The following is an 8,438-nucleotide window of genomic DNA, read 5'->3' on the forward strand; positions in this document are numbered from 1 at the left end:
TACCTCATCCCTGGAAGGGGCACCTTAGAAGGTTGTTGATGAGGATTTAAGAAGGTTACTTAGGGCAGGCATCTGACCCAGTGCCTGGCACATGGTCGTGATTAATATGAAGAGGAAATTTTTCATCTCTCCCTTTATTCCATTTGTTTCTCATTTTATGAAAGATTGGGTCAAGGAGATATTCCAACTTGATGCTCTTGAAGCGATCAGGAAACCAAGGCTCTCCCTAGACCAGCTGACATTTATGAGGCCTCTGGGCCTCGTGAAGCAGTGAAGTCAACCTTGGGCTGCATTAAGGGGTGAAGGAGAGGAGGGCATCCTGGCATCTGCCCTTGGCCATGGCTCTCGTCAACACCCAGCGCTGGCTGAGGCTGTGGGATGAAGCCTGGAGGGGAGACTGGTGCCTTGCATCCTGGAATTTGGAAATCTTTGCAGGTGCCTTGACCTCATGGCATTTTTCTCAGGCGATCGTAAAGCGTGTTCACATTTCCTAACTCCCGGCTGGCGAGCTGGGGGAGAGCAGGGAGACAGGCAGAAGATCGGATGCTGCTGGGCGGGAGCACTGAGGCTCTGGGATTAGAATGTGTCATGTTGGGAGGGTGGAGGAGATAGCTGGAAGCGAGCTGAGTTCATCACATTTTTGCAGGATAACTGCCTCCTGGCCATGGTTTCCTTGCCTAGATGAGAGAGAGGCCAACTAAGAGAACATTAACCTGTGTGTAAGAAATGGTGATTACCTGGGTTCCGGGGGTAGGTTTCAGGCATGCTGTGACCTCCTTGAGTTCTGGGTACCGAAGAGTGACTGAGCATGTGTCTATTTCCATGGATTCTCCTAGGGAGAAATTTGTAGTTTTTTTTTTTTTTGGTCTTTTTTGTTTTTTCTAGGCCCGCACCCTCGACCTATGGAGGTTCCCAGGCTAGGGGTCTAATCAGAGCTGTAGCCGCTGGCCTAGGCCAGAGCCACAGCAATGCCAGATCCGAGCCGCATCTGTGACCTACACCACAGCTCACAGCAACGCTGGATCCTCAACCCACTGAGCGAGGTCAGGGATCGAACCCGCAACCTTGTGGCTCCTAGTCGGATTCGTTAACCACTGAGCCACGACGGGAACTCCAAAATTTGTAGTTTTTAATCAAACCCTCAATGTGTTCTGCTATTTAAAATAGAAAAAAATCCTTGGTGGTCAGGGAGAGGATGTGAGAGAGAAAGGGACGGAGGGAGGTCAGCGGGGGGAGAGAGAGAGAGCACGGAAAGTGATTTCATAACAGTTATACAAGAAGTTGCTAGGAAACTATTCACTCAATTTGTGGATGATAAACATTTTCTTCTTAAGCCCAAATAAATAGACCTCATATCATTCCAGCCATGAGAACACAGCTGTTTTTGTGTTGAGAAGGAGCGGGGTTGGGTGGTGTGTGTGTGTGTGTGTGTGTGTAGGGAGGGATGGAGGGATGGGGGAAGGGAGGACGGGTGAAGCCGAGAAGAGGCATGTGACCTTCTTCCTGTCCTCGAGAAGGAGCTCAAATGTCCCTGCAGCCTGCTTCTGCGGATGCCCCAAGAGGATGGTCCTGGACGGCAGTGATGGGGGCCACAAGGTGACAAAACCTGTCCTTATTCACCCACTGGATGCTTGGGGTTTCTGCTTCTCTTCAAACTGCCAAATCTCACGAGGGATTCACGTCCCCTGAAAGGAGACATGATGGTGGAAGGGGCTGATTAGCTAGTTTGCTTCTGTGGTGGAGCTCTTTGAACTCTAGGGACTCATTCTGGGTACAGCTGTCCCATGTGGGTTATGGGGACAAGGGACCAGAATTCCTAGATTTTTAGGGTGTCCTGGTTTCAAATATTTGGCTTATTTTCTAGACCTTTCGGGCTTGGCTCCATCCATCCTTTTGAGGATCTGTCCCATGTTTCTTGGAAGATTTCTAGGAGCCAAGGAGCAGACCCCCCCCCTCCCCCAGCAGAAGACTCAAAGAGCGCTAGAGCCTCAGCTACGGGCTCCTCCTTCTCCCTGGAATCTTCCTCCACCCCTTTCCTCCTGCTGAACACCTTACTAGGTCTCTGCTCTTGCTTCTTCCAAGTGGGTCTTTCTTCTTTTCATGTCTTTTTTTTTCCTCCCCTCCTCCCTCCATCCTTCTTTCTTCCCCCCTCCCTCCATCTTTCTTTCTTCCTTTCTTTCTGCCTTTCTGCCTTCCTGCCTCTCCTCTCCGCATCTCTCTCCCTCCCTTCTCCCATCCCTCTCCATCTCTCTAATTCACTCTAACGCATTCGTGAAAGTCTAGCAGATGCCAGGCACTGGGGCTGGGTGTTGAGCGTTCAGAAGGGAGCAGCACAGGTACAATCTCTGCTATCGCAACCCCTGACACCTACAGGTTGCATGTAACAACTTGTTGTGGCCTCAGAGGTAGAGGGGATTGGAGAGGGGCAAGGCGAAGGTAGGGAGACCAGCTGGGAGGCTGTCACCATACAAAGAGAAACGAGAGGGACTGAGATGATGCAGTGGCAGTTCTCACTGTATGAATACGGAGGCACCCAGTCCATAAAAATGAGTGATTCCCTTGTCGTGGAGTTTACCTTGTATCAGTTTAAAACAACCCTCTTGGTCCTGTCCACAGTGCACTTTTGCTGGGCTTTCTGCATCATCCGGCAAGGCTGCTGGCCCCTCTCCTCCGTTCCCACCATCCCACATCATAGCACTTCTGAACCCCCGACCCTGTCCTGCTTTTCCTTTCTTCCCCCCCCCCAGCCAGTATCACCTTTTAATTTACCAAATAATGTATTCATTATTATTGTTTATTATCTGTCCCCCCTCTCCCCACTAGAATGGAAGCTCTGGGGGGCAGGGATCTTCATCTGCTGTGTTTCACTGCTGTATCCTGCCTAGGACAGTGCCTGGCCCATAGCAGGTGCTGAACCCCTATCTGAGAAATGAGTCATGAGGAACCATCCTTCTGTTCACCTTTGTCTTCATTTCAGTTCCTTTGCTCCTCATGTCCCCCTCTTATGATTAGAAGGATGCTGAGATAGATGTCCGCTCGACACTTCCTATTTGTCCTAGAAAATTATTATCAGAGTGTTGTTTTAATTTGAGACTTTAACACACTGGTCTTTTCTTTTAAACTACAGAGTCTTTCCAGAACTGGGCAGTTTTTCTTTCTGTTTGCTTTTCCTTTGATGGACAGAGGCTTAGCTTAGTCTAAAGTTTGCCAGCAGAGAGGGCTGGAGAAATAAACAGCTTTGGTGCCTTTTACTCTCCCGTGGATTCCAGGAGGTGTCCTTGGAGTATGTAAACCCCATCCTCAGGTTGCCCTTCTTCAAATGTGGATAAGCCTGAGCAAGACTGGTCCTCTGACTTAAAGGCACTTGGGACCTGCTCTTTGAGGACTGAAGGCCGTGAGAACTGACCACCTGCCCCCAGCCTTGCTCTTCCCTCTTGGCTGCATCCCTCTCACAATCCTGCTTCCTTTGATTTGCCGTGCACCCAAGTATCCCAAGATGGTATCGTGGTCTATGCTGGGAGTAGTGCCTTCTAGAAGGATCTATAGGTGAAGGAGCGAGAAGAAGATCAGGGCTCTGGCTGGCTCAGAAGACAGTTTCCCGGTTGCTGGGGCAAGAGCCTGTCTTTTTTGGATTCTGGTCCCATAGGGAGAAGCAGCATGAGTGGTATATAGAGTGTTGGCATCTGCTTTTTGGGGGTTCTGCTATTCTGGCTCAAGGTGGAGCCTGTGAAACAAAGCTCTAGATTGTACTTTGTAGTGGCCTCTCCTTCCATACCATGGATGGTGGGACGCCTCCTAGAAATCATGTGATTTACCATCTTTTGTTCACTCCATGGGGGATGAGTGTCTTTTGGTGCAGCTCCATGGGCATTTGAATAGGAGGCTTGGAGGGGGCTTATGTGTAAGGTCTCCACTGCTGTCATGGTAACCCAGACGCCACTTGGCTAATCCGTGGCTCATCCCTGTTTATTTTCCTTTGTCTTCCAGTACGGTTTTGATTGGCACACATGACATTTTACGATCTGGCTTCTCCTGGGCCACCTCTCATCTTCCCCTCTTCACAGAGCCTGCTGCCCCTATGAAAACCCCTGCAATTCCCTTCCATCACTGTTTTGTCTTGGCGACTGACTCTTTGAGGCTCAACTCAAATGTCACTTCCTTTCTGGAAGCCTTTTCTGAGCTTTTCAGTCAACATTTAATCATTGTTTTTGAAAAGGCTAGCTAATGAGTGCCTGCGATGTGGCAAGTCCTGGCTGGGTACTGGCAAAAAAAATGGGGAGTAGAGCAGATGTGGTCCCCACTCGTGGTCTAGTGCTGGGAATAGAAATGGAATACATCTTCATACTCATTAAAAGGGGGGGGGGCAGAGTGGGAATTCTTCCCCATGTCTGATGTTTCTTTCTACGTGGGAGAAGCTCTGCTAGAATTCCTGGCCTTTTGAATTTTTGAATTGGGGATCAGGACCTGGGAATGGGCCTCTCAGCCTTTTCTTCTTTCTTTCTCTGATACGTAATTCACTTGGCAGGAAGCAATTGAGGTTGTCGTGGCCAGGCCCCCACATGGGTCCAGGCGGGTTGTAGGTCATGGAAATCCAGCATTGCCTCTAACTGACAGGGTAGGTAAGTTGGCCTGATTCTGACGTTTAGCCTGACAAAGTCTATTTGCTTCTAGGCTGCAAGTCACATTCTCTAATATCAGCTTATTTTTAAATGTTATCTCTCCATGGATCCAGGGTCAGGGAAAAAGAACACAATTAGTTGGGCTCTATCAAACCTCAACAAGAGGATTAAGAGTAAAATTTTGAGCAGAATGTCTAGTTAATCCTCTCGAAGTACCTTTCTCAAATCTATGATGATATTATTTACATTGCTGTAATGATCCATATCTATTTGCCTTTTCCTCCTCTGGAGGGTGAGTCTTTGCTTTTGGTTGTGCAATTTGTGCTCCGGACAAAGGTGTCCGGTCTGGGGGACAAAATGGGTGTTAAAGTCCTGCCAGTGCTGTGCCGGTCAGTAGCTGTGTCTTTGTCTGGGGCCACATCAGCTCAGAGGGTGAGGCACCTTTTTTCAAATTTGCACAAAACCTCGCCATGTGCCGACAAAGCCCTATGTCCTTGTGTTTGATGAATGAATACGTGCCTACTCTTTAGATGGGCTGCACTTAAATGTAATCCTTCAGAAGGGAGGACTGGCATCCACTTTTAACTCATTTTTCATCATCTACTGTAAAAGACAAGAAGCCGATATATCATGCAGGGCCCAGGAAGAGTTGTGAAGGGGGAGTATATCTGCTTTGCCAGGTTACTCCCTTAATTTCCATTGTTATTATTTTATATTAGTATTATTGTTATTATTACATTTTAGAGTAGTGGGGAAAAAAAGCAATGGATTTAAAGGCAGGAAACCTAAAATCTGAACCTTAGACTCTTTGATTCTAAATGGAAATCCTGTAGATCTCAATGGTTTGTGGTAAGGACAACGCAAGACATTACACGTGAAAAAGTGTTGCACACCATAAATTCCTACAGGTGTTAGAGGTTATTCCTATTCCTATTCCCTGATGGCCTAAATTATCCTCAGAAGTGGTTGCCAGCTTAATTAATGTGTAAGACTTGCTCTGGCAATGTTGATTCTAATGATAACAACATAACACGCTTATTTCTAGAAAACACCTAGAGCCATCTCTTTGAATTATTTATTTTCCAACAGGTTTTTATTGGTCTTGCAATGTAATTTGAAGGGGTCTGAGCCTACCTGCTAACGAGCATTCCATTTAGCATCTGCATGTCTTACTCTGCACATATGTCTGCTTCTCTTTCTGTGGTTTAGCAGTTGGTTAAAGAGCTGATTTCAAACAGATTCTTCTTGACGAAGCCATTCTGCTCATCAATGAGACTTTGCCCCATCTCACACTTTTTCTAACCAGATGAATTCTAACAGATCCGGAGAATCTTTCCAATGTCCTTCTGTATTAAAGTCCTTCGAGAGTGTAACCCTGATGATTTTGTTGAAAAGGGCGGAAAACCCCCAGTTGATCCAGCAGATGGTAGAGGCATCAACAAGTCTTTGTGTTTCTCCATAATCTTCCAGACTATAGTTCCCAAGAAATACACAGCACAAGACATAGAGTAGATGAGGCAGGTAGAACAACCTCAAGGGCAAAAGCAAAGTCAAAGCAGGAAGACTGGAAAGCTTAATGGCTAAGGACATGGATACCAGATGGGTTGGAATCCACATATCCCACCGCTGGAATTAGACAGGCCTGGTTCAAATCCCAGCTCTACCACATACTTTGTTTTAGCCTCAGTTTTCTGGTCATGAAAATGTGGCTAACAGTCCTCACTCCATAGCATTGGCAGAGGGATCAAATGAGGAATATGCTCTAAGAACAATGTCTGGAGCACAGTAGTCACCCATTACTTGGTTGTCAGGACTCTAATTATTCTGTCACTTGTAATGTCTTGATTGGTAGTTTGTAGACACTGCAGAATGTAAATAAAGCAGCTGTGGTGGTGAAGAGCTTGGGAAGTCAGATGACCTCAGTTCGAAACCCAGCTCTGCCTTTTTCCAGCAGTGTGAGCGTGGACAAGTCAGCTCAACGTCCCCAAGCCTCAGTTTCTTCCTCTATAAAATGGGAATAAATCAGGATCTAGTCACATGGTTTTGAGACACCTAAATCACACAATGAAAGCAAAGAACTTGGATAGCGGACATCCCAAGGAGACCAAGGGCCCTTGACTCTTTCATGTTCCTACCTAAGCCTTGACGTTGTTGCTGCAAGGGAAAGAGATTCTGGCTCTGGGCCACGAGGGAAGTCTGAAGACAGACTGGGGGCCCCCATATCAAGGCTGTGCCTTGTACCTGAAATTCTTTCCAGGTAGCAGACTTGGGTGTGTGATCTTTGGTGTTTCCCAGCATTCTCAGCTTGTCAGGACACAGCAACTCAGCCAGAGGGAGCTGACAGGGCAGGACCAAGCATCATGGCTAAACATTTGCAATCAAGCAATTCAATTCCTATTCCCACCCCTTACAGCTGTAGGACCTTAGGCAAATTACTTAATCTTTTGGAGCCTCAGTTTCTTGATCTGTAAAATACAGGTAATAATAACACCTGCTCTCTACAGTAATATGAGGATTAAATGAGATGATTAAGGCAAAATGGTTAGTGCCTGGCTCAATAAATGGAAACTATTTTTATTGGATCAGCAAAAATCATTTGCTGCAGTTCTGTGACTAGTTATTGAATATTCACCCTTTGTCAGATACTGTGCCAGTTACTATGAGGCGCCACTAGGTTATTCAATGAATTTTTTGAGTATTTTCTGTATGCTAGACATTATATGAAGTGCTTATCTATCAAAATCTTCAAAAGTCTTGATAAAATATCCTTCAAGACTATTCAGTTCTACGCCTCTGTGAGACCCCAGTTTATAAACCAGTTTTTTTTTTTTTTTTTCTGGCTACACCTTCAGCATGCAGAAGTTCCCTGGGCCAGAGACTGAACCCATGCCACAGTTGCAACCTGCGCCATAGCTGCAACAATGCTGAACCTTTAACCCACTGCTCCACCAGAAAGCTTCCTGAACCAGTTTTTCTTAATCCATGCGCCAAGCATGAAGCCAAGAACTTTGTGAACAATTGGAAATAAAAAGAGAAATAAAACTTGGCCCTACCATGGCGAGGGGTCCAGTCAGCAGTCAGGGAGGGCCATTTTGACCCCCCTGTCTTACTGTTTCTTTCTTTGAATGTCATCTATAGTTGAGTTCACTTTTGTGAGGTGTCCTATGATTATATTAATTAATTGAGTAGATACGTACTGTGTACCTGCTATGTGCAGCTCATAATAGTAAGCCCTGCTTGGGATGTAATAAGGAAATAAGATACAGTCCCTAACTTGAGGAAGTTCTAGTTTAGTGATAGGGATTAGGCACCCATGAGAGGTCAAACAGTAATAATATAATCATGTTTCACTGAACACAACGAAAGCCTGAGTGACATGATGACTTTGAGGAAGTATCACAAGTAAAAAGCACAGACTTTATAGACAAATGGATCTGACTTCTGCCTTGGCTCCATTTTTAACTAAGTCTTGATTTTGCCAAATCACTTAATCTCTCTGAAAGTTTTGTCATCTTTAAAAGAGGACAGGGCATTGTGAATATGCATGGAGACAATGCTAGCACAGTCCCTGGCATAGAAAGGTGTGCTTTTAGCCGTTATTACCAGCATTAGTATTATCATTACATATTCACTCATAAGCCCTCCTGGTCCTGTGTGTGGGTACACATGCATATTTGTGCCCATTATGTGTGTGTGTTTAGATGTTCCATTTGTCATTCATAAGCCAATCTGATCAGATTCACTCAACCATCTGCTGTTCATTAAATAAATATTCACCGAATACCTACTCTGTGCCAGACACTGTCCTGGGCACTAAGG

General features: G+C 45.9%; 1 long non-coding RNA gene across 1 annotated transcript; it reads left to right on the forward strand.

Annotated features, from left to right (window-relative positions):
- On the forward strand, positions 1,086-7,676 carry LOC110260653. Its single transcript, XR_002343922.1, has 2 exons — positions 1,086-1,596; positions 7,472-7,676. It is a non-coding gene; the product is annotated as an uncharacterized LOC110260653 (long non-coding RNA).

The sequence above is a fragment of the Sus scrofa genome, chromosome 5 (assembly GCF_000003025.6).
Source record: "Sus scrofa isolate TJ Tabasco breed Duroc chromosome 5, Sscrofa11.1, whole genome shotgun sequence".
In the NCBI taxonomy this organism is placed as follows: Eukaryota; Metazoa; Chordata; class Mammalia; order Artiodactyla; family Suidae; genus Sus; species Sus scrofa.